The 27526-nt window shown below is 41.2% G+C and overlaps 1 long non-coding RNA gene across 1 annotated transcript; it reads right to left on the reverse strand.

Annotated features, from left to right (window-relative positions):
* Window positions 1-1360: 1360 nt before the first annotated feature.
* LOC118651112 lies at window positions 1361-26406 on the reverse strand. Its single transcript, XR_004966116.1, has 3 exons — window positions 26294-26406; window positions 25141-25206; window positions 1361-1526 (listed from the first exon to the last, which is right to left on the reverse strand). It is a non-coding gene; the product is annotated as an uncharacterized LOC118651112 (long non-coding RNA).
* Window positions 26407-27526: the final 1120 nt, after the last annotated feature.

Raw genomic sequence — 27526 nt, forward strand, 5'->3', positions numbered from 1 at the left:
TGAGCTTGTTTGGGGGCGGGATTCTGATGCCATTGCTGTTTGCTCTGCCCTGGTGACTCCCTGAGACCCCACCCTACCCAATTTACTTCCCCGCCCAAGCTGTGCCAGAGACACAAAAGGAACCACCGGCGCTTTTACAGCATAACCCAACAAACTGCAGATTTCAACTCCTCGCGCCTGTAAGGGACACACTCAAGAAGCAGACTCAGGTTCGGAGGAAGCCAGAGCCGGACCCGGCTGGGTCGGCAATATGGAACCGCTGTACCAGCAAACACACAAGCAGGTCCACCAGATCCAGTCTCATATGGGATGCCGGGAGACGGCAGACAAGCAGTCTGTGCACTTAGTAGAAAACGAAACCCAAGCAAGCATACCAGATATTCAGCCAGCTAGAAAGCCTAGAGATTTTGTCCAGCAAGGAGCCTCCCAACAAAAGACAGAATGCCAAACTTCATGTTGACCAGTTAAAGTCTGATGTCCAGCACCTGCAGACGGCTCTCAGAAACTTCCAGCAGGAGAGACAGCGAGAGGAGCTTCTGACTTGCACCTTTACCCCCAACGTGGAATGCTGTGCCCCCTGCGAGGCTGCAGTGCCCCCTGCGAGGCTGCAACGGCCTCTGTGAGGCTGCGACAGTCCCAGTGAGGCTGAAAAGGTCCCAGTGAGGCTGAGATGGTCCCGGTGAGGCTGAGATGGTCCCAGTGAGGCTGAAACGGCCCCTGTGAGGCTGAGACGGTCCCTGTGAGGCTGAGATGGTCCCAGTGAGGCTGAAACGGCCCCTGTGAGGCTGAGACGGTCCCTGTGAGGCTGAGACGGCCCCTGCGAGGCTGAGATGGTCCTTGCGAGGCTGAGACGGCCCCTGTGAGGCTGAGACAGTCCCAGTGAGGCTGAGACGGTCCCTGTGAATCTGAGATGGTCCCAGTGAGGCTGAGATGGTCCCTGCCAGGCTGCGATGGCCCCTGGGAAGCTGGCGGAACCGGGCGAGCTGCCCAGACGGCCTCGTCAATGGCCCGCGAACCAGCGCGCAGCCCCAAGCACAACTATCACCCGAAGGGCAAGAGGGGTGAGAGCAGCTGTAGTGTTGCTTTCTCCTCACTTTTGGTAATGAAATCCTCATTTTAAACATAAGACGTTACGTGTCTCCGTACCCTTTCTGAGTAGAGCATGAACAAGTCGTGAGAGACCTTTACGAGCACAGGGACACTTTGCGGATGGAAATAGCTACATTTTCCATGTGTATGACCTTTGACCCAGCAACAAAAAGCGTACACCTATGGATGAGGACAGTGGGGGGGTAAGGGCAGAGGGTGGGGTGGGAACTGGGTGGAGGGGAGCTATCGGGGGAAAATAGGGGAACAACTGTAATAATCTGAACAATAAAGATTTATTTTAAAAAAAAGAATATGCTAGAGGAAATAAATTTTGAAGAAGTTGGCATCAAGGATGGACATGGGCTGTGCTGGCTACTCCATCCAAGGCAATGGTGCTCCAACTTTAATTCTTTAAGTTGTAGAATTCTTTCTTCAAACTGAAACAAAAGCAGAACTATGATTAAAATAAAGTCAGGGATCTGGAGTCTTTTACCCAGTCCTGCTGACTTTGGAAGGACTTCTTTAGAATGATCAATATGGGAGATAGTTTGAAAATCATTGGCCTGGGAAATTCACCCTCTCCTCACCCAACAACCATTGGTTGCTATCATAACTGGCCATCAAGTATGAGAATACTACTATTTATTAAAATATTTATACTGGACTACCTGAATATGTGTGGAGTTATAATATAATATGCAATAAATAATAGAATCTGGGCACACATTTCTATTTGTGACTTTTTTCTAGGAAACATTCTCAAATTCTTATCTTTCAAAGTTACTATGTGCCATTGCTTTTTTCCCCCCCCCTTAACTCCAGCACCCAGATACCTAAGGTTAGGAGCTTTAATGTTATCCTCTTTAGTATCTCTATTAATTATTCATCTATCCCTTCAATAATTAATAACTAATTACTAATTATACTAAAGGCCCAATGCACGAAATTTATGCAAGGGGCTCGGCCCTCACAACCTCAGCTTCATCTGGAAGGTCATCTTGAAGGACGTCCAGAAGGATGTCCAGAAGGTCGTTCAGCTGTCCAGTCTAATTATTATGCTTTTATTATTATAGATATACATATGTATGCATATGGTAGGCAATTGGAAAACAAATTTGAATAAGGCATAATCTCTGCTCCCAAAAAACTTGGTGTCTAACAGAGATTAAAATCACTAGAAGTTTGCACAGAATGTTATGGGAGCTCAGAGAAAGGGCATCTTAATTTGCCTGATGATCATGAGCAGAGGTCAAGGGATACTTACCAGAGAAATGACAGTTGACGAAATTGTGAAGGTAAGATTAAGATAAAATAAAATTATTTGCAAGAGACATGGAGCAAAGACTAGATTGTGAAAAACTTTGGGCTTTTTCCTCTTGCATTTATATAACATTCTCAAACAGATAAAACTATAGAAATGGAGAACAGATAGATAATTGCTTGAGTTTAGGGCCAGGGCAACTGTAAGGGTGTAGCAAAAGGAAGTTTATTGGGGTGTTAGGGCTCTTCTGTATCCTGCCTGTGGTGGTGGTCACACAAATCTATTCCTGTGTTAAAATTCATAGCCCCCTTCCAAAGATTAAACTTAATGTCTGATCAAAAATTTATAACTGTTTTTGCAAAAATCATAACTAACTGGTTCAAGGTCAACCATTCAAAGCACTGGGGGAATGGAGTAATGAAACAATGTTCTTTTTCTTTTTTTTGCTACAGTGACTTGTCAGTTTTCTAAACTATTCATTATATCATTAGTTTACAAAATATTGCCACATTTTAGCATTTACATTCCTTTTTAATTGCTCTCAAAATAATGATGTATTAGAAAGTTTGACTCCCATTTAAAAATAAAACTGGTAAATTTTTATCTTTCTATACCTTATAACCTTTTGCAAAATAATATTCTAAAATGCAGATTTTTAAAGGAATAACTATAAATACTTTATATTTTCTAGAATTGTTATAGAGTGAGTTATCAGTAACTTTCAAATGCAGTCTGTTAGCTGAATATTTTTAATAAACTATAGTACAGTTATAAAAAAATAATTGGATTTTTTAATACCAATAAAAATTTTTAAACTGAAAATTTCAAAAAATAACATTTAAAATAAGTATAAAAATATCTGTTGATTGTCATCTTTTGCAGTAGTGCTGTTCTATAAAGTCACTGTAAACACTGCATTATTGCTTCTGGGGGAAATAAAGCCTTAGATTCCTTTGAGTCTCTGGTTACATTTGCATTAACAAATCAGTACTTAGCCTGTTTTATGTGTGTTTCTTTTTAAAGACATCTTTAATATATATTGTTGTTTCATTAACATTGAACTCACAGCCAACAGCTCTATCGCTTGTGTCTGAAAGAAGCTCATCTAACACACAGATTTTCTCCACAGCACAGCCTCATACTTAGGAACATCAGACAATACTCAGAACTAAGTGACAAAATTATCCCTTCATCCCACCCCTCCCCCCACCAAAACAAACACAACAACACAAAATGTGGGAAATGTGGCACTAAATTGACTTTGAAAATGATGCCCTGGTCAGCCGTGCATCTAAGGGTCTGGAGTTCCATTTACGACCCTGGGTTGCAGGTTCAAACCTGGCCCTGATTAGGGCACTCATGGGAGGCAACCAATCTCTCTCGCCCATTCTCCCTCTAGTCCACTCTCCCTAAAAATCAATGAAAAAATATTAACAAAAAAAAAGGAAGGAAGGAAGGAAGGAAGGAAGGAAGGAAGGAAGGAAGGAAGGAAGGAAGGAAGGAAGGAAGAAAGAAAGAAAGAAAGAAAGAAAGAAAGAAAGAAAGAAAGAAAGAAAGAAACTTATTTACAGAGTTAAAACAAACAGACAGCACATCATCTTGTTTGACCTCAGCTGGGAATGTTGGGTAACTCAAAATTTTTGCCACTCTCCACATGACGACAAATGACCATGAAAACACCGCATCAGCAAGTAGGCATATATGCAAATTACAGAATCCACTAATAATGTGACTTGACTGTTCCTGGGACAAGATCTAACAGAAGATGTTCAAGACCTCTTCATAGACACTGTCAAACATCACTGAGAGGAGGAGGAGAAAAGTTCTAAATAAATAGAAGGACACACCATGTTTTTTATTGAAAGGGTCAAAATTATAAAAATGTCAGTTCTCCCCAAAGTAACAAGATGCAATACCAACATGTTTTTATGGAAATTGAAAAGCTGATTCTAAAATTTATATGTTAATGCAAGGGGTTGAGAATAACCAAGATACTTGTGAATAAGAATAACCTGGGAGGATTAACTCTGCCAGTTGTGGTATTGGCACAAGGGTGGGTCAGTTCCCAACAGAAGAGAAGATGGCCAGAAAGAAAGCAGTCACATATAAATGCTGGGTTTATGACCAAGACAGCATTCCGAACAAACAAAGCAGTGAGAAGATGACTTTTTTTCTATATATATATATAAATGGTAATCAATTAGCTATTTATATGGAAAAATGAACTTTGACCCTTCACACCATAAGCAAAATCATTCCAATTTGACTGTAGTTTTAAATGTGAAAGGCAAAAGGACACCAAAAGTATTAGCTACAAAGAAAAAAATTAATAAATTGGGTTATTTAATATTTCTTTAATTCTTAAATTAATTTAAGCAATTTACTTAATTTAAGATTTAAATTAAGACTTTGAGGCAGACACAGCTGATTCTCACAGCCACTTGGCCTGGAGGTCAAACCCTCCCTGGTATTAGCTACAACAATCAAGGCTTAACTACAAGACTGCGCACAAAGACCACTAGGGGGTGCACCAAGAAAGCATAACAAAATGCGGAGACAAAGAAACAGGACAAAATTGTCAATGGAAGATATAGAGTTCAGAACCACACTTTTAAGGTCTCTCAAGAACTGTTTAGAAGCTGCCGATAAACTTAATGAGATCTACAAGAAAACTAATGAGACCCTCGATGTTATGTTGGGGAACCAACTAGAAATTAAGCATACACGGACTGAAATAACGAATATTATACAGACTCCCGACAGCAGACCAGAGGAGCGCAAGAATCAAGTCAATGATTTGAAATGCGAGGAAGCAAAAAACACCCAACCGGAGGGGCAGAATGAAAAAAGAATCCAAAAATGAGAGGATAGTGTAAGGAGCCTCTGGGACAGCTTCAAGCGTACCAACATCAGAATTATAGGGGTGCCAGAAGATGAGAGAGACCAAGATATTGAAAACCTATTTGAAGAAATAATGACAGAAAACTTCTCCCACCTGGTGAAAGAAATGGACTTACAGGTCCAAGAAGCGCGGAGAACCCCAAACAAAAGGAATCCAAAGAGGACCACACCAAGACACATCATAATTAAAATGCCAAGAGCAAAAGATAAAGAGAGAATCTTAAAAGCAGCAAGAGAAAGAAACTCAGTTACCTACAAGGGAATACCCATACGACTGTCAGCTGATTTCTCAACAGAAACTTTGCAGGCCAGAAGGGAGTGGCAAGAAATATTCAAAGTGATGAATGCCAAGAACCTACAACCAAGATTACTTTATCCAGCAAAGCTATCATTCAGAATTGAAGGTCAGATAAAGAGCTTCACAGATAAGGAAAAGCTAAAGGTGTTCATCACCATCAAACCAGGATTATATGAAATGCTGAAAGGTATCCTTTAAGAAGAGGAAGAGGAAGAGGAAGAAAAAGGGAAAGATACAAATTATGAACAACAAATATGCATCTATCAACAAGTGAATCTAAGAATCAAGTGAATAAATAATCTGATGAACAGAATGAACTGGTGATTATAATAGAATCAGGGACATAGAAAGGGAATGGACTGACTATTCTTGGGGGGAAAGGGGTGTGGGAGATGCAGGAAGAGACTGGACAAAAATCGTGCACCTATGGATGAGGACAGTGGGTGGGGAGTGAGGGCGGAGGGTGGGGCGGGAACTGGGAAGAGGGGAGTTCTGGGGGGAAAAAAAGAGGAACAAATGTAATAATCTGAACAATAAAGATTTAATTAAAAGAAAGAAAGAAAGAAAGAAAGAAAGAAAGAAAGAAAGAAAGAAAGAAAGAAAGAAAAAAAGACTTTGGTTTATCAAAAGATACCATTAAGAGAGTAAAAAAGCAAGCCACAGAGAGAAGATATTTGTCACACCAATAATGCACAAAGATCTCCTATCCAGAATATATATAAAACGAATGATAAATATGGTCAATAAACATTTGGAAAAGGGTCAATCTTATTAGAATTTAAAAAATACAAAGTAAAACAAAATATTGTTTTTCATTTATCACATTAGCTTAGGTAAAAAAGCTAATAATCAGGTTATGGAAAGGTATGAGGAAAAGAGCTAATAATGATCAGTTTAGAGGAAAGTCTGAGGAGGTAGGAAATTAGTGCTTTTACTTAGAAGAACAATTTAAAATATTCATCAAGTTGTAAACATTTATCCTTTGGAAATAGAAATTCTTGCAGAACTGCAGAAAGATATATCTATCTATGTGTGTGTGTGTTTGAATAGTTATTGAAACATCGTTTGCAATGAAAAAATAGAAACAACTTAAATGCTTATCAATTTGGAAATAATTTACAGTATATCCATAGAATGACAAATTATGCAGCTAAAAAAGAATGACTCATGTTCACATATAGCAGCATGGAAAATGACAATAAGCTAGTAAATTATAGTAAGTACATAGTATATATCATGCAGTCCAGTGGTGTTTTAAAAAAGAAAGAAAATAATAGATTTGCATATGTCTAGAGAAAAGTTCTGGAGGATTACACACCAGTTTAGTATGGTTATCTTTTGGGGATTAAGATTATAGAGCATATTTACTTTTCAATTAATTTGTGTGAAGGATTGTTTTATTTTAATATAATATACTTGCGTTATTTCCTCTACAGAAATATTTTTCAAAACTAAAATTTTAAACTAAATTGGCCAAGCTTAAAATTTTAAATTTTCAATAAGAAAAAAGAGTCAGACTAGTAATAACAATCAGGTATTAAAATCATCACTTACAGACAAATTGTAGCAGAATGCAGTCAGGAAAGTAGAAAAGTTACTGTTTTGGCACCTGAGTCACAGCTGCCCCCAAGCATCTGAAAAGACAACTGAAGCAGAAGCAAGGACAACAGGAAGTTTAAAAGGCCAACATAAGGAAGCCAGAACGATAATTCAAAAATATTCTCCCAACAAAAACCACCATAGCAAAGATTTTTTTTAAAATATACTAAAATTTAATCATTCATAAAAGCTGTAATTTAATCTGACAGTAAAACACAAGAAGCAATATTAGAGAGTTGGTTAAGTATATTATATATTTTAGCTTTGAAAGCCATAGAAATCAGTTATCTGGTTTTTTTCCTACAAAACACCCATTTTTCCAAAGCAGTATGCGTAATTTTAATTAGGATATAACTGACATTTCATCATTTTTATTTTTTTAATGTTTTTTTATTGATTTTTAGAGAACTAGAAAGGGAGAGGGGTAGAGAGATAGAAACACCGATTAGAGTGAAACTTCATCAATAGGCTGCCTCGTGCATGTCCCCCACCAGGGACTGAGCCTGCAACTGGGGCATGTACCCTGACCTGGAATTGAGCCAGTGACCTCTTGGTTCATGGTTCAATGCCCCTCAACCACTGAACCACACCTGCTGAGCTATTTCATACTTTTTAAATATAAAATGAAGTCATTGAGTAAAAAAGGTTATCTGCTTTTTAAAAGTAATGAGTTTGAAGGGAAACTCCGTCATCTATATCATTACAGATATAAAGTATAATGGCTGGTTCAACATTTTAGTGCCTGACAGGAGGAATCATGATTGATAGGAGGATCAATATGAAATAATTTGATTAGAGTAGCAATATCTAACTTCTGAAATGAATCCATGCTCTTTTGCATAATCACATTAGAGTCAAGTCTGTTTATTTTCACATCTGTTATAACTTCTATTGCAAAGGAGAAATACTATTGTCTTATTTCCCAAGAGATATACACAGAGCAAATATTTCTTTCTCCAGGGAACTGGTGCAAACCAATATAAGATCTAAGTTCTTCACATAATTTATAAAACAAGAGAGGCCTTTTAAAATTTATTTTCTGAAGGCAAAGAATTTTAAAGGAGAAAAATGTTTCCCTCGGGAGCATTTCCAAGGAATCCCCAAATATTTTATTGTCAGCTGTTGTTTTTTTTAAATTGTAGAGGCAGACAGGCTCTGACAAGCCACGGAGATGAAAGCAGTGAGTATGGGTAAAGATGCTGCAATAAGAACACCCCAGACTTCGCCTTTGGAAGTATCACCATGACAGAGTCGAGGGCATTTCCCATTTAACTCAGGAAAGAACAGTTGTAAGGCAGAGGCTCTGTACTGACCTGGCTAATCTGCTTTTAGATTTGAGAACTAATCAGATTTGCATAAATGTGTCTGTTTCAGGAAAAGCAATGTAGTTTCTTATAATAGCAAGATATTGAAAGCATTCAGTTTGCCTAAAGTTAGGGGAATGGCTAACCAAATTTTGTTATAGTCATAAAATCAAATACCATTCAACCACTAAAAATTATACTTTAAAAATATTTCACAATATAAAAATATGCTCACCTTATAATGTTATAAAACAAGAATAAAGAACTACAATGCAGGTTTAGGTCCTGATATGCACAGAAAAATGACTAGGAGGAAATATCACAGAATGCCAACATGGACCAACTGAAGGACAGCACACATCCAGGGCACGCTTCCTATAAAAAGAAGATGACAAAGGGAAGCAACAAAAGAAACAAAACTCAAGATCTCACCATTGGGTGGTAGAGAGCCATCTACCTGCCAGCTGTGCTCCCTGGGTAAGTTGTTAACCTCAATTTCCTCATATGTAAAAGTCCTTTTGTTGTAAGGATTAAATGAGAGAGCATAAGTAAAGCAATTTATATTGCCTTACGAAAGAGGAGCTCAAAATGACACAATTAAAATAATAATGATGATATAATACTAGTAATTGACATTTATTAAATGCTGACTCAGGTTCAGATGCTGCATTTGGAGTATTATTTTGTTTAATCTTCAAAACCACCTTATGGAGTTAGGAACTATTATTTCCACTTTACAGAACCTGAAGGCACAGAAGTTAATGTAACTAGACTGAGCTCAACAAAATGTGGAAGTAAAGCTGCAACTGCAGACTTCACATTACACCCTCAGCTCCATGGCTCCTGAAGACCTCCTGAGCAAGGACAGGCCACTGGGTGGGAGTCTCAGCTCTGCCACAAGGTTGGCAGGAACTTGCTCGACACTTAGCTTTATTGTCTAAAATACAAGGTGTCTAGTAAAGGGGTTCAAGTGCCAAAGGCTGCAAGCTGGCACCTCCCCCCCCTCCTCCTCTTTGTGCATGTGTGTCTCTGTGTCTGTGTCTCTGTAAGTGTGCACAGACATTCTGTGCCATCTACCCCTGACATTCTGTGTTAAATTAACTAACATATGAAGATAATAAATTTGATCCCCAAGGACCCGTGGTTAAGATCAAAGGGGATTTAATCCTTTAATCACACTGAAGAATTTTTCTGTGTGTGTTGTTTTTTAATTATGGTAAGAAAACAACAACACATAAATCTTACCATCTTAATCATTTGAAGGTATATGGTACAGTAGTGTTAAGTATATTCACAATGTTGTGCAACCAGTCTCCAGAATTTTTTCATTTTGCAAAACTGAAACTCTATACTCAGTAAATACCAACTTATTCCTCCCCTCAACCCAGCCCCTGGCAACCACCATTGTACTTTCTGTTACTATGAATTTCACCATTTTGTAAAATTTAATAGATTCAAGAAGATAGTGTTTGTCTTTTTGTGACTGGCTTATTTCACTTAGTATAATGTCCTCCAGATTTATCCATGTTGTATCATGTGTCAGAAAATCCTTCCTTTTCAAGATCAAATAATATTCCATTGTATTTTGGTTTTCCCTTTATCTGTCAATACACACTTGAGTTGCTTTCACCTCTTTTTTTATTGTAAGCATGGGTGTGCAAATATCTCTTAGAAATCCTGTTTGAAATTCTTTTGGATAAATACCCAAAAGTAGAATTGCTGTCAAATAGTTGTTCTATTTTTAATTTTTTGAAGAACTGTTCTCCATAGTGGCTGCACCATTTTACATTCATGCCAACAGTGCACAAGGGTTTTCTGAGTTTTTAAAAGAACAGAAATTCCCTGTTATAAAAAAGTACAGTATTAACTTTCTTCCACAAGATAAATATAGTTTGATCTTCAGATTTACAAGTACCCCAAATAGGTCAAGCTCCTTAAACAATATAGCAAGAGATAGTATACGAATGCTTTAAAAGCTTCGCTCGTTCTAGAAATGACGAGCTGATATAACACTGGGAAGATATAAACATACTTATTTTGTTAATAAAGAAAAGAAAATATTAACCTAAAGTAACTATTATTACTATAAAATCTATCTTGATTGGCATATTGTAAAACAAAGATACACTATTATATTTCCTTTAAAAATAGGAAGATGAGCCCTAGCCAGTGTGGCTCAGTGGTTGAGCATCGATCTATGAACCAGGAGGTCATAGTTGGATTCCTGGTCAGGGCACATGCCCGGGTTGTGGGAGGCATGCAGGAGGCAGCTGATCAATGATTCTCATCATTGATGTTTCTCTCTCTCTCTCCCTTTCTCTATGAAATCAATAAAAAAATTATATATTTTTTAAAAGTAAGATGACAAGAATAATCACTTTTCCTTTTCTATTTGAAAGACACATGGTTCGGCTGCCTCTCGTCCTTGCCTTGACAGGGGATCAAACACAAAATCCAGGTATGTGTCCTGACCGAGAATCCAACCTGCACTGGACAGTGCTCCAACCAACTGAACCACACATGCCACGGCTAACCTTTTCTATTTTTAATAGAAATAAAAATCATCACCTTTTCTGTTAATCACCTTTTCTATATTTCAGAATTTTAGAATTGCTGTGTGATTTAAATTTTTTTTTTAAATATATAGTTCTGGATATGAGGGCAATATGTCACCCATTGATGGCCAGGGGGATTCGGCTGCTCTGGTGTCACCATTCCCACCCACTCCACCTGCATCCCCTGAAGCTGCACTCCATGAAGAGACACTCTGGCCCCATAGATATAGGAGGACTGTTCTTGGTAAAGAGCATAGGAGTAGCTGCCTTCATGCTAGAGCCTCAACACTCGTTCTCAAGATCCATCTGTAGGAGAACGTAGGGCAGTTCCAACACTCCAGACATATCCACCTGAGGAGTTGCACTTGGCAGTCTGCCTTTAAAAATTTTTTTAAAGTACTATAGTTCTATTTTTTGTCTTATTATTTGGGCATATCATGACTTTTTGGAAAGAGAATTCAAAGGTACTAACCAAAAATATCCTATATAATAAAAGCCTAGGTGGTGTCGCGTGACGTCGTCACAAGATGGCCACCACAAGATGGCCGCCCACATCGTCACAAAATGGCCACCACAAGATGATCACCACAAGATGGCCGGCAGGGAAGGGCAGTAGTGGGCGACCAGGCTGGCAGGGGAGGGCAGTTGGGGGCCATCAGGCCGGCAGAACAGGGCAGTTGGGGCAATCGGGCCAGCAGGGGAGCAGCTAGGTGTCAATCAGGCTGGCAGGGGAGTGGTTAGGGGGTGATCAAGCAGGCAGGCAGGGGAGTGGTTAGGAACCAGCAGTCCCAGATTGTGAGAGGGATGTCCGACTGCCATTTTAGGCTCAATCCCTGTGGGTTGCCTAAACCAGCAGTCGGACATCCCCCAAGGGGTCCCAGATTGTAGATGGTGCAGGCCAGGCTAAGGGACACACACACACACACACACACACACACACACACACACACACACACACATTTCATGCACCAGGCCTCTAGTACTAGAAATAATAAACATATTCAGTGAAATGACAGCATAAGGTGAAACTATGAACACTCTTCCTAGAGGCCCTTCATTAGAAAATACAGTAAAATTCTCTTTGTGGGATGATTGAAAATAATTGCCCACCAAACACCTGGGGAGATAAGCAATAGACACTTTAGGGCTCAGTTAACTCAGTCCTTTAGTAAAAAAACCTGGCCCATGTGGTGTGGTGCACAGGTTGTGACCCGAATACGTCTTAAAAAGATTTCATGTGTCCATGTACAATATGACTGTGAGCACACAGAAGGGCCTGGGAGGAAGGTCATGGCCAGCAGAGGTTACTTCAGGGAAAGAGGAGGGATTAGAGGTGGTGTGGCTGGGACTGTCACTTATAATTTATACATTTCTCTACTATTTGAACTTATACTAAACATGTTGTCTATGCAACTTTTTTAAACAATAAAGAGAAGAAAACTATGGCCCAACCCAATAAATCAGTACAATAACACCTGATAGCCAGGTATGCAGTGGACAATTGGATGAACAGAAGAAAGGCTGGAGTGAGAGTGCACAGGTGGCTGTGGGAGTGTGCTCAGGTTCACCCAGCAGGAGGTACCCCAGCTCACAGGCCAGTCAGGGGCAGGCACCCAGGCGGAGGTGGTGCTCTGGTGGGGTCTTGGTGAGTAGGAGCCAGCCATGTGGAGGAGGGGACATGTTCCACCAAAAGGAACTGATATCGGGAGAGTGTTATCATACAAACCATGAGAGAAATGCCTTTGAAAAGCAAAAAGCAACCCACATCAAATACCAGAGGAAAGTAAAAATTAAGGGCAGCAAATATCCCACTGTATTTCATATCCAGGAAGAAATGGGTTGCCTTAGCAAGAGCAGTTTCCATAGAGTTGTGGGGTGGAAGTCAGACTGCAATGGGTCAGAAAGAAAATGAAAAGCAAGAAGAAGAAAACACACAAAATACTCTTCCAAGTAAAGCAAGACTGGGAGAAAGATGCTGTGCACTAGTAGCCAAGAGAAAAAGCTTTGGGCTTCTGAGAGTTCTAGTCAGAGGAGATAAAAGCTAGAAGGAAGGGCCCTGGCTGGGTGGCTCAGCTGGTTGGAGTGTCACCCTATATACCAAAAGGCTGTGGGTTCAATTCCCAGTCAGCGCACATACCTGGGTTGCAGGTTCAATCCCTGGTCAAGCTACATATGGGAGGCAGCCAATTAATGGTTCTTTCTCATATTGATGTGTTTTTTTCCTCTCCCTCTCTCTCAAAAAAATTAATAAACATATCCTCAGGTGAGGATTTAAAAAATTTATTTTCAACTTAGATCAATGACTCAAAATGACATCATGTTTCTCAAACATACAGAGAAGCCAGGATGGTAGTTGGAGTGTTGGAGCTTCAAACTCACAACTTAAACTTCCCTGGGCAATTTTCAGCATCCATCACACAAACACTGGCCCCTGTGCTGCTGCGAGTTTGGCAGCTGTGAATGTTACTGTGACTGGGGGGCTGTGTTCTTGACTCACCTACGTCATTCTGAATCACAGAGTCCTCCAACTTTTTATTACCGTCTGGACACAGATGAGACAAACCAGAATGTGATCATGAATAAATCTAGGGAAAATAGCTTTTAAGTCTGGTCAACAAGGAACGAGGGTCTTCACTGCAAAGAGGTCACTAAATACCCTGGCTTTCTCAAACAGGGCTTGCTGGAGTCTAGCTGCATTGGGCATCATCTCCAAGGTTGCAACTTGCCACCCAAGCAGACCACCTGAGAGAAGCTGGCTGAAGCAGCCAGAGCTGCTGTTTACAGTCTTTTCTGCATTAACAGTTAATGACTTGAACACTGTTTACTCCCAGTGATGGAAAGAATGAAACTGGCAGTGAGAAGATGCAGTCAGAGGCCGGATTAATATAAATTTGCTGAAGGACAATTCTCCCTTGGCTTCTAGATTGTCAAGGCCACCCTCATTTCTAAACTGTGGAACTTGGTGCTTGGTAGTCTAAATAATCTGGACAGCTCCCAGTAGAACTTTCTAGGAGGATGGAAATGCTCTGTATCTTTGCTGCCCAAGATGGTAGCCACCAGCTGTGTGTGGGAGTTGGGCACTTGCAATGTGGTTACTGTGACTAAGGAACTGGATTTTTTATTTGATTTGATTTTAATTAATTAAAATTGAAACTTCAATAGTCATATGTGGCAAGTGGCTATGGAATTAGAGCAGATCTAGAAAATCAAAATAAGTTTTGCTTGACTGAGGAAAAATGACTATTTCCTGCAGCAGCTCATAAAAGCTGGTTTCCTCCTCAGGGTGGATCAGAGCCATGGCTCAGGTGAGGGACAGAGGTTGGTTTTCACCTAAATGAGAGTCATGCTTTCCACCTAAATGGGAGTCATGTCCCAAGCCAGTCACTGGAAATGTTACTGATTCAAAGCTTTTTGGAGTACAACATTTAAGAAATTTGTGAAAGTATGAAACAGAAAAAGATCCATGTTAAATACTAAGATGGGCTGTATTTATCAAACACTAAATGGAATCATACACCCTCCTAAAGAAGCACATTGAAGTTTTTATTTATAAGCCATGAGAATGCTACAAATAGGCGAACCTGTAGATGTGTGTCTCACCAGGAAAATGTATAATGTAATGATTAACAAGGCTGTAGCCCAAACAGCAGCGGTTCTCAACCTGTGGGTCGCGACCCCTTTGGGGGTCGAACGACCCTTTCACAGGGGTCTCCTAAGACCATCGGAAAACACATATATAATTACATATTTGTGATTAATCACTATCTTTTTATTATGTTCAATTTGTAACAATGAAATTGGGGGTCACCACAACATAAGGAACTGTATTAAAGGGTCGTGGCATTAGGAAGGTTGAGAACCACTGCCATACAGAGTAAACATTCGTGTGTAAATAGATACATGGTAGCCACAGTTATTTTGTTGTTCTCCCTTCATAAAGTGAAGACTGATAACAGTGCAGAGAGGCTCAGAGATAATCCCTGTGTACTGATCGTACCCTGATATTCTTAGGTTTGACATATGGAGATGGGTAAACCAGCCTTGCTAATACTTCTGATTATCCATTGCTGATGTTTTATACACACTCCATATGCTCCAGAAGAGTCTCCATAGGATAAGGGATGGCAGTTGTTCAGCAAACAGAGCATTTCACTTGAATGCAAAGAATTGTAGAGCTTAGGGAGTAAATCCTACATAATAAAGCCTAATATGCTAAGTGTCCACTCATCTGTTCAACCAATCAAAGCGTAATATGCTAATGATATGCTAAAGCCGCTCAACCGCTTGCAATGACGTGCACTGACCACCAGGGTGCAGTCGACCGTCGACCAGTCACTATGATGTGCACTGACCACCAGGGGGCAGACGCTCCAACCAGTAGGTTAGGTTGCTGCTGGGGTAGGGTAGATCAGAACTGAGCAAGATGGGCCGGACATGCAGTGGAGCCCTCCCATGGTCTCTTCCCAGCTGGCCAACCTTCCGGATCCCTGCCCGGGCCCAGTCGTGTATTGGTGGGGTCCCTCAGCCTGGCCTGCACCCTCTCACAATCCGGGCTGAGGGAACCCCTCCCCAGAGTGCATGAATTTCATGCATCAGGCCTCTAGTTAATATATAAAGCATTAACATTGTCCTAAATTCCAAGGCCTTTTAAGATGTATCTCTCTTCACCTTACAAAAATAGAGTAAATACTATGTTCTCTGTTTTAAGGATAATATCAGAAGCCAAACTTTCTTCTACTAGAATATTAAATCTCAAGTGTGTTTTTTAAAGACCAAGTCAGAGCTTACCTTAAGGTTTTTCCTCCTGGAATTGTTGTGTAATGATAAAGTTTAGAAGAGATAGTCTGATAATGAAAGTGGATTAAACATATCTTGGAATAGATTGTTGAACACCTGTATTTCATAGGAAAACTCTCATCCTGACTATGCAGTTTAAAGGTGTATGTGCAAATCTACACACACACACACACACACACACACACACACACGTGTACACGTGGCCCTACCTTTTCTGAATGTTGCCTTTGGGGAGTTAGAGGGAGATAGCAAGTAAAAGTGCAGCAGCTATGAAATCTGTATGAAAATTTAAAATCTAGTATTAAAGCCATCAGTTCTTAATTTCTTTGTAAATAAAACCTCCTTTGGAAATGGCTCGCGATGCGTTCATGAGTGAATCACATGAGTGTCCTTGCACCCTTCATGACCCTCTCTCAGGAAACAATGGGACACATTGAAATAAATTCTTAAAAGTTGTTTTATACCATTTTTTAGCCTTGGGATATGAAAGTTGGGAAAAGGAACAATTTGCTTTTCAACCAAATAAAACAAAAAACATTTCTGCCATCTTCCATTTTGAAATAGCCCCTGAGACTGGAACTGCAGTTTTAGGGCATGTTAGTGTGGTCTCCCTCTGTGACTCCTTTCCAAGAGTAGTTACTATAGGCCACCTGTGCTGCTGACTATCTGCAGGAGCTTGGGAGATGCACTAGGGCTGGTGGGAGCTCAGATCTGGAAATCCCCAGAATAAGTCCCTTAGCAAGGAAGCAGACCCCTCTCCCCTCCCTGCTTCCTTCCTTCTCTCCACCACTTACTGAGCATGCCCTAGATGTAGGGATAAAAAGATGATTAAGAGCAGACCCGGTCCTTCAGGAAATGGCAGGCTAATGAGGCAGAACTAAGCAGGACTCTCACACACCTAACCAGCTACCATCTCTCTGTTGTGCAATAAATGAGACTGTGGTGATGGAACCCAGCCTGGAGCCCCTGAGCTTGTGTGCAGATCACTTCCTAGCTCCTCTTCCCAGAGCTGCTGTAAATACTGCTGCATGTTCTTCCCAATGGCCATCAGACACCGTGTTACCATAGATGCTCAGCTCATGTTTAGCAGACTCTGGGCTTCTGCTTGGCACTGGGCTACAAAGCTGTAGACCATAGAACCTGCCCTCAGAGAGCCTACCCTGCCATGGAAAAGAGGTGATCACATGTCATCAGTAAGCAGGACAACAGGTCAAGGGCAAAGTATTCCCAAAGCAAAGAGGTGAGTAGATGAAATACATACAGTGAGTGTGCTGGGGACACAGCATGTCAGACATACCCTATCAGATCCCTGAAAACTAAACTAGATAAAAGGGGATCTCCAAAAAGTTTTTAATTTGAATCCTCTTTCAGGAAGAAAAACATAGCAACAACACAAAAATAATCAGCTAAAGTCTATCTTAACTATATATTGAAATCTGAAGTTTTAAATAGAATCTAGTGGAGACCAAAAGCATCTTGCTTCTCAGAAAGAACCATAGGAAAGTGTGGGTTTGTTTGTGTGTTTTGTTTTGGTTTTAGAGTTTGTATGGAGGGATAGCTTTTGCTTGTTTGATTTTTTTTAAATAATAATAAATAACAGTTGGCAATAGAAAACATCAGTACTACTCTGCAGGCAAGTTCTCAAACAATCTTCAGGAGTCCTCAAAAACTGAACACAAAGTACCTTCATTGGGGAAAAGAAGAGGAGAACAACCCTCCCATCCCCTCACCCCGCCCACCAAACCTCACATTTTTTGAAAAGTCCAGCATTCAGAAGAAGCTTCATTGCCTGGCCTACATTAGCTGGTGGTAATTTGTAATTCAGGTTAAAAACAAAACAGAAGTGAACATTGTTCTGACACTTGCCCTGATAACATCCCAAGAAAACTCTAGAGCTGGCAAGAGAGAAAAGCAGATAATGGTCCGTGCTGTTATTTGAGTTTAAAAAGCACTGTGATTTTTCTTTTAAAGGGACATCTTCAGTTTCCCTGCACACGGTTTCTAACTGCAGCTCAAAATTTTCCACTAGGCTCCCCCCTGAGAACAAACACTGCTCCGTGAACAGAGCTTGATGCCACCACGCTTCCCAGCTGCCCTAGGAACGCTGCAGAGCCCCTGCCAGCTGCACCCCAGCACAGAGTTAGACCTCGGCCAGCAGATTCGTTTTATCCATTGGACTCCCGCTCCCCTATAGGAATTATTTTATCTTTCTCCTTCGCCTGTAAAAATAGGATGAATTCCTCAGACCGGCAACCCATGTCTTTTATAAGCACAATGGCCATTCTAGGGTGATAAAAATGCTTTATATTTATCAAGTGCTTTAAAGATAACAAAATGTATATTTTGCATTTAATATTTAATCCTCTAAATAGGGCTTTGAGAAAGCTATCGTCATCCCCATTTACAAGTGACTGCTGGTTAACTGAGCCTAAGCGTCCTTATTTATCTCCACTCCTACTTTAAATGTCAATTAAGTGACAGTGAAGAAAAAAAGGTATAAGTTCATAAGAACAAAGATAATGGGAAAGGAAAGTAGAAGACAGTGAGGGACAGCAAGACAGATCAACTTTTGGGTAATATAAGGATCTTTTTTACACAGAGGACACAAAAACTTACCTACCCCACTATGTTCCCTTTCTTAGGAACCTACTAGAAGATGTACTTCAGCAAAACGAGGATATAAACCAAGAAAGGAGAAGATATGGAATCCTGAATGCAGAAGCTCTGAACAGGAGTGAGGCAAAGGGCACCCAGGGGTGACAGCTGGTGGCCACCGTCTAGGACAGTGGTTCTCAATCTTCCTAATGCCGTAACCCTTTAATACAGTTCCTCATGTTGTGGTGACCCCAAATTTCATTGTTACAAATTGAACATAATTGAAGCATAGTGATTAATCACAAAAACAATATGTAATTATATATGTTTTTCGATGGTCTTAGGTGACCCTTGTGAAAGGGTCGTTCGACCCCCAAAGGGGTTGCGACCCACAGGTTGAGAACTGCTGGTCTAGAACCATCTGTACTGGAGCAGCGAAGGAGGAGGACACCAAGACATAAGCAGAACAGAATGTTCAGAGCTAGGCCTGGGAGTTTGAAAAAATTGTTCCTGGGCATGTGACAGGCTTGTTGGAAAAGTAGGAAAAAAATTGAATAATAGAGACATACAAAACTAAGCAAATAGAAAACACAGGCATTGTTTACTCCAGGGTGGGTGAAGGTTGGGAGAGAAAGAAAGCGTCAACATAGAACACAACTTAGTTCAGAAGTGATATGTACATGCTAAAATAACATGAGGAACCAATATTTATTTAACCAAAATATGAGCCATTATTATGTTATGAGGATGGAGGAAAGGGATATGTATGTTGGGTGGGAGCAGTGGAGATTAGTTAAGAACTAAACCTTCAAATATCATAATGAAAATGTCAACAGGTCTAAAATCCATAAATCAGTGAAAAGCATAATAAGTACATTGTTTATAAATATCAAGGCAGTTATCAGAAGAACTATAAGAAATTAAAGACATTGGTTGCCTCTGGGGCAAAGTATGGGAATAAATAGAGGGGTTGGGCAGAGGGCTGAAGTATTTCCTTAAAAGCCTTTGTTCTTCTTGACTGTTTAAACTCTGTCAATTTATTATTTTGATAAAAATTTTAAAATAATATTTTCAATAGTATTTAGTTAAATTGTGTGAAATACAATTAAATCCTGTATTTTACACATTTAAATCATGGGATGTAGTTTTACCGCTATAACTAGCAAGTATTTGATCTTAAATGAGACAGACTTAGTCAATAGAACTTTCAAGCTGAAAAGAGCCATGGGCATCTCCTGTGACAGTCCTAGAGCCTGGAGATTTAATATTGGATTGAAATTCAAGGCCTCTGAGTACTTAAAAAATTAGCTCTAAAGCGTGTTTTAATGACAGAGTAGAATTTAGGAAAACTTAAGAGGAAGGAAAGGTTTGTAACCTGAAATACTTGGGTAAACTGTCTGAATGGATCCCAGCCATTTGTTGACTTTCCCCTTTTACTTACCTTTATAAAAAAAAATCCAGTTCTGGGGAAGTCAGGAAGGTTTCTAGCTAAATTCTCTTTGTTTGTAAAATCAGCTCGTCTAAAATTGCAACATTCATCTCCTTTATTTACAGATTAGAATCCCATTCCAAACTCATGCAGAATAAAATGAGATTTCAGACTTCGAACCCCACCCAAGAGCATGTGGTTATTATGAATGTCCTCAAAGGGCCTCACTATGGTCAAGTTTGTTTGTACAAGACAATTCTATAACACAGTTCCCAGGGACCGATGCAATTCTGGGTCAAATAAAACCCAGATGACAGTCAAACATGGTTATAGGCAGTGAATGGAGAGATGTATGAAAGAATTCTTGCCTCTAAGGAATTTATAATCAAATTTAGGACAGGTAAAGTACAAAACTAACTACAGAATGGCAGGTTGGGACAAGTACCTTAGGAGTAATGCAAAGTTCTACAGGAGTTAGGAGAGATAGCTTTCTGCTGGAATGAACACCAAGACTCTTAGGAAGGAGGGGTGGCCAGTAGATTGGCCACAGTGGCTCATCCCAAGATTAAGTAAAGACTTCAATCTCTTATCAGTGTTGATTGTCCCCTTCCTGTCCAATCACCTGTCGTCCATCACCCTGCCATCAATCCGTTATGCAATCAGAAGAGAGATCCTCTAGATCAGAGGTGGGTAACACCCAGCTCTCAAGCTGTATAAGGCCCACCAAATCATTTGGTCTGGCTCTGCCAAGGCATTAGTGGTGAGTTAATTAAATGTTTGACCAAATATAGCAAGCTAATTTTTAAAAAAATAATTATTTATTGTTGAAAGTATTACATTTGCCCCCCTCCCCCCCCCCCATTGACCCCCTCCAGCCCACCCTTTCAGGCCTTCACCACCCTATTGTCTGTGTCCATGTGTTATGCATGTATGCATATAAGTTCTTTGGTTGATTACCTCCCACCCACCCACCCTACCCTGCCTTCCCTCCGAGATTTCGCACTCTGTTCCATGCTTCCATGTCTCTTGATCCACTCCGTTCATCAGTTTATTTTGTTACTTAGATTCCACATATGAGTGAGATTATTTGATACTTGTCTTTCCCTGACTGACTTATTTCAATTAGCCTGATACTCTCCAGGTCCCTCCATGCTGTCTCAAAATGTAAGAGATTCTTCTTTTTTCTGCACATAGTATTCCATGGCACACATGTAACCACAACTTTTTTATCCACTTATTTACTGATGGGCACTAAGGCTGTTTCCAGATCTTAGCTACTGTAAATTGTGCTATAGCAGGCTAATTTTTAAGTTGATAATTTTGTGTGGCCTGAAAATGATGCTATAAATATCCCAATGGCCCTTAGGAGAAAAAAGTCTCCCCACCTCTACTCTAGATTGAATTAGAGTCATGATCGAGTCCACTGAAAACACTGTCATTAGCTCTCAAACCTCCCATTCCCAGCATTCCCAGCACGTGGTTGCATCCAACTATCTAAAGTTGTGATATTCCTGGTTGTGGCTCCTAACACTTGCTTAAAGCAAAGCAAATAGCAGCTATTAACCACATTTTCACCATAGTCAGAAAACTCTGAGATACCACAAGATTTCAGGCAATGGCTTCTCATCATTTCAGAATACAAAAAAACTAAGTTCCATGGGACTCTGTCTATCTTGTGATCACTATAACCCAGTGCTTAGGACACAGGAGGGACCTGATTAGTCTTTGTTGAGAGAGTCAATTAATTTGGTCCATATACTTATTAACAAACTAGAGGCCTGGTGCACAAAATTCGTGCGGAGGGGTGGGGTCCCTCAACCCGGCCTGCACCCTCTTGCCATCCAGAACCCCTCGGGGGATGTCTGACTGCTGGTTTAGGCCCGATCCCATAGGAATCCCTCTCACAATCCGGGACTGCTGGCTCCTAACTGCTCGCCTGCCTGATCTCCCCTAACCACTCTACCTGCCTGCCTCGTCACCTCTAACCACTCACTTGCCTGCCTTATCGCCTCTAACCACTCTGCCTGCCTGGTTGATTGTCCCTAGCCTCTGGCCTGCCTGCCTGATCACCCCTAACTGCTCACCTGCTTGCCTGATCGCCCCTAACTGCCTCTGCCTAGGCCCCCACCTGGAAGGTCGTTTGGCTGTCCAGTCCAATTAGTATATTACACTTTTATTATTATAGATTCGTCATAGTAGGTCACACACGGGAAGATGTGTAATCATATAACAACTTCTATGCTGTGAAAAATACACAGAATGTTGCGAGAAAAAGTTTGAAATAACTGATCTTAAGAGAGTGGTAAGCTAACATCAGCCCCATGAAAGCATTATTGTCACAAGAATGATGGTAAAACCATGTGCATTAAATAAGAAAGAAAACACTGGGCACAACACAGGGTGAAAACAACACTGCAATGCCTTGAGGGAGTAGGAACTGACGTTATTAATAACTGGGTCACAGAAGGAAATGATCTGCCTCCGCTCTGGCAGGGACGGGGTGATTAGGAGAGCTAGGGGCAAGAGGCAAAGGAAGAGAAACTAAAGACACTTGCTTAGGGAGAAAAATGGAAACGACAAAATGTTTTCATTTCAAAGCTTTCCTCTTTCCCATAATTTTCCTGAGGTTTAGTTTGAAAACTAAAATAACTACAAACCAACACAGTGGCAGCGGTTTAGCAACGCATATGTGGAAATATCAGAGGCAGACCAGCCTCACCTGCCACACAAGCCTCCACACACATGACACCAGCGTGACATGCGGCCCAGACAGGGGGACTCGTATCCCCTTGGGACCACACTCACATCCCATGTACACTCAGGAGTCATTTAGGAGCCAGGCAACAAAGTAATGAGGCTGCTTTCATGCTGGGCCACAGTGTCTACCCAGATCAGCACCCCTCTTTTTATCAACCCTGATGCAGAGTGACTTCCCAACAGTTCCAAAACTCTGATCCCCTCCCATCAGGTGAGTATTTGTCCGAGAGCACGTGCAGGATACAGACCCCCGGGTCAGGGCACAAGTTCGGCCCCTCCTTTCACTAACCATAGGACACAGGGCAAGTCCCTTTCCTGCTCAGAGATGTGGTCCTCTCAAGGGGTGAGGGTATAATTGCCCCTCAGACCGTGTTAGATAGTTGTGCACAAGTTCTTGATAAGCTCAAAATGTCATTAGCACATGTTCTGAAAGTAGGTCACTAAGATGTACTGAAGATGGAGGCTGTGTCCTCGCTGCTTGAGCGTTGGCTCAAGCATTGGCCCTTGTGACTCATGGGGACCAACCGATTGTGGCAGAGCTGACTTGGGCAGCTCCAGACCTCACCTAGGGATCAGCTGGCCTGTAAACACTCAGGCTACACTGCTAAGTTCAGAGAGAGCAATGGAGGGAGGGAGGCCATCCTGGATGTCCCTGTTCCAGCCCAGCTCCTGGCATAAGGAAGCTGCACAGAAGACCCCACCGGGGACGGGCAGGGGCCATCCCACTGAGTCCCACTGACCCACAGGGTCATGAGAAATAACCAGTCATTGGTTTCCTAAATCACTCAGTTTTTGGAGCAGTTTGTTACACAGCAACAAACAATGTAAATGATAACTCAGAAAGAAAAGTTGTAAAATGGTTTCCATTGTTGACCAGACTCTGTAACTTCTACTTGGCAGCTCTAAGAGGACAGTCACCTCTCAAGTGTCTAAGTGCTCCTTTGGGTTTATGATAACTCACAAGTGGGCCTTTTCTGGAGATGGGAAAAGGGAAGGAATGACCAAATAGGGCACCAGGGATTACTTAGAACTGCTAGCTTAACTCACTTTCCCATCCTTATTCCAAGTTCTATAGACATTTGACTCATTATAAAGCAAACTCAGATATTTATTCTTTTTTGCTTCTCCATTTTTCGATTAATATTATCCATTGAGATTGTCATTCAACATACTAAGGGACAGGAGAGAGAAGGGCCCTGAAGATCTGAACTAAGCCTGTGTTAACCTCAAGAAGCCGGTGACTCCTTGTGTACAGGTGCCTTTTCCCGCTGCTCTGCCCAGCCAGCCATCACCCGCTCCTGTGTGACAGCCTAGCTTAAAAAGCTGAATTCCTTGCTTCTGTCATTCTCAGACTTTCTCTGATCCTACCTCTCTCCCATAGTTAGCCACCCACCTCGTTTTTTCCCCACTGGTCTCAGGTAATTAGCTCTTAGACATCATCTGCCAGGGCATAGTTTTACTGACAAAACACTAAGAAAATTACACCTGTGCTGTGGAATGTTAGGGTAATTTTCAAGCTCTCATTGCCCAGACAGGGGCAAGACAGAACTGGTTCTCTGTAAGCACCCAAGGACGGTTGCGAATGAGGGACGCCTCAAAGGGATGGGGTGCAGAAATAGGCTGTTCTCTTACTGTGCACAGTACATTATAGGGAGTATAATAAAGTGTCAGCTTTCCAAACAGAGAAACTACTATTTCCAAGTATAAAAATACTCCAGGAGGTACAGCCTTTTATGGTTACAATCCTTATGCTCAAATTTTGTGCTCCCTTCATCTGTGTCTCGGTCCACACTATATCTCAGTTGACAAAGGAAAGAACCATGATTAGAAACAGTTTATAACCAGCCTCATAGAAGTCAATCATCTGGGCAAAATTGGTAACATGATAAATGGAACCTGACACTACATTTCAGAGACATCAGAAAGGCTAGAAATTTAAACCAGAAAGAGTTGGTCTTCTTCAGGAGTCAATACCTGGAGAAGACATAGATGTGAACCATAGTGGTGGGCATCATTATACAATGCTCATCTCTGAAGCCATGGATCTCTTAGAGAATCTACTGAATGCTACAGACACTCCTTAGAAAAATGAACACGAGCACATATAAACAATGTTTGTATACAATGTCATGGAGCTCATGAACCAAAAATCAGGCAGGCCATGGGTTCCAGATGATGAACTATCTGCACGATGACTAAGTGCCATGGACTAGCTGTGCATTTTAGACAAAACACTTCTCTGTGGTATTTTGATCACCCTGGACTGTAGAATGGGGATCACAACTTCCATTGCAAGGATTGTGGTGAAGCCTAAAATCAAATTGAGAAGATACCCTTGATAGCAGGTGATTTACACACAAATGCAAAAATAATGGCTGAATATGCAAGGGAAATTGGTCTGCAAGTGTGACTGCAGCTAAAGGAGTGTATGCAATATTTCCAACAGTCACTAGTAACCACAGGTCATCACATCTGTGTAAATTTTTGTCAATCAAACAGAGATAAATGTCATACAGGAAAGGACTAGGGTTGAGGGAACCACCCCAGAAGCTCACCCAATTCTGCCGGGTCAGTTGTGAAGGTGGGTAGGTGGCCTTGCAGTCCTTCCAGGTGAGTCCTGGCTGTGAGAGGGAAGTGGAATAATATTATTGGTAAACTGGACCAAAAGAAATATGCTGAAGATAACCTGACTTTGTGAAAAACTAGAAAACAGAGCTAAGCCCATAGAACTAGGGTGTTTAATAGGGGCTTTTTCACAGTGGCAGTCAGACATAAATTCAATATCCCTGTTCTTTCTTCCATCCCCTGTATACACCCTCCTCACCTCCAATTCGTTACATCATAGTATTGCTTTATTTTGCATTTAACCTCCTTCAGGAAGCTGTAACTCACTTTCTACTCTACATCCTCCCACTGCAAAGGCCATCACTATCCATCTAATGACTTTTGCTGACACATCTGTTGATTGGCTCTCCCTGGCTTCCCAAATGAAAACATGATGGTCTTAGGGGTAGAAACTGTGTGTAAAGTTCAACACATATTCCCAAGCACTGTGTCTGGTGTCTCCATGCACAACTGGTACTTGTGGGGTTTGTCATCAATGTTATCATTTATAATTATGCAAGAAGCCACTCTAATACAACTGGTTGCTTCCATCTCAAAGAACTTAAAGACCTGAATCACAGTTATATCATAAGATACTAGTACCAAATAAGCAAGTGCAATTGGTCATAATGAGCTCACAGACATAATACAGTCACTTGTCTGTTCCCAGTAGGTCACCAAAAGCTAAAGAAGAAACTTCATTGGTAAAGCCATTGTGCCATGAGGAAGGCACCTCATCAGCCTCTTGATCCTGGGAGCCTGACAGACCATCTCCATGTCCACAAAACTGTCCAGTGATTGGGTCACCTCAATGCAGTCCTCATTCCTTGCTGCCTCTTGATTTACCTGCCACTAAGCCTGCTTGAAAATAGCATGTTATTCATATACTTAGCCCTTAAATCCTGTAGTATTTTGTCTGTATCTCCATTTCAACATTTTCATTCTCTGCATTGTTATAATTGTGGGCCTTCTCTTCTGTCCCATCCCTTCCTCCCCAACAATAACTTACAGGGTTCATTTATGCCAAATAACCACATGGCCCCATCCTTCCCATCGATCTTTATAGAGACTTCAGTTATGGTCAGGCATTGCTAAGAGATGTACCTGAACAGACTGAACCCAGTCAGAGCTTGCAATCCTGCCTGGTGCTGGCCTCGAGTGAGAACCAGTGAGCAGCACCCCTCTTGCCAATGGCTCCAGGTCAGGGTTGTGTTCCTGGAAGTGCATCTGTGACACAGCACACCGTCATCAACCCTGTCAGCAATCTACACTGTTGCTGACTCTGCAGAGCTCCCTGTGTACTCTTGTAAGACAGGTAAACAGACGCCAGCACAGGAATGACGAGTGGCTCTGTCAGCGAAAACCCAGCAGATGGTTCTGTGTCACCAAGCACTGCCATTTGCATCGCCCTGAAGAAAACAGCTTACCTCTGAATGTTGGAGACGTGGCCATACACCCTAAATCTAACTTAAGCAAGAACAGGATGGCAAAAATCTTAGCATTAACCTGAATGTTTCTTTTAAACATTTCAAATGTGTTTATGCATACTTTTGATATTCCTGAGTTCTGAAAAAGGGAAATATTAATATTTAGGTGTTGATGGGAATGTGGGCAAAGGACTAACAAAATCTTTCCCTTCTGTGTAAAAATGTGGCCTATGGTTAATTTCTGGGCTCTGTTCTCCTGGAAACAGATAAAGATGGAATATGTAACTATGTCACTAGCCAGCATCACATGGTAGAGAAAACCTGACTGATAACTGCATTAGAACTAGGAGCATGTGAACACCTGATATCTTTGGCTCTGGAGTGTGACCCTATGGGGACCCTGGAAGCTACATTGGTGGCTCCCGTGAGAAGGAGCCACTCTAGTACAACTGCCAGTGAGGCTTGTCTCTGTCCCTGAGCCATCATCCAGGGCAGAGAGACTAGCTCCTGCTGGTGGGTGAGCAGACCTGTGGACTCCCACCGAGAGGGAGGCTGCCACCGCCATTGTCTGGCTAACACACTCAGGCTCCTCCCTGTGCTCTTCTGAGCAGGCCAATGTTTTTATACTATTAATTATTCTGTGTCTACGGTTTATGAAGAGCTTTCACACACATTATCTCATTTGAAAACAACTCTCAGAAGTAGATGAGGTAGATGTTTTCATTTACACAGGCAGAAGCTAAGGGTTCAGAAAGGTTCATTCATTTCTTCATTTAACAAATATTTATTGGATGTGGCGGTGCCAGCACATGAAGTAGGCACTTGCTTGGGCATGTATGCATATTTGAACCCAACCTTCTGCCTCCTCACCTGTGCCATGCTCTTTCCATCACCCCACATGAGTGAAATA

This window comes from Myotis myotis, unplaced genomic scaffold (assembly GCF_014108235.1).
Source record: "Myotis myotis isolate mMyoMyo1 unplaced genomic scaffold, mMyoMyo1.p scaffold_m19_p_3, whole genome shotgun sequence".
NCBI lineage: Eukaryota > Metazoa > Chordata > Mammalia > Chiroptera > Vespertilionidae > Myotis > Myotis myotis.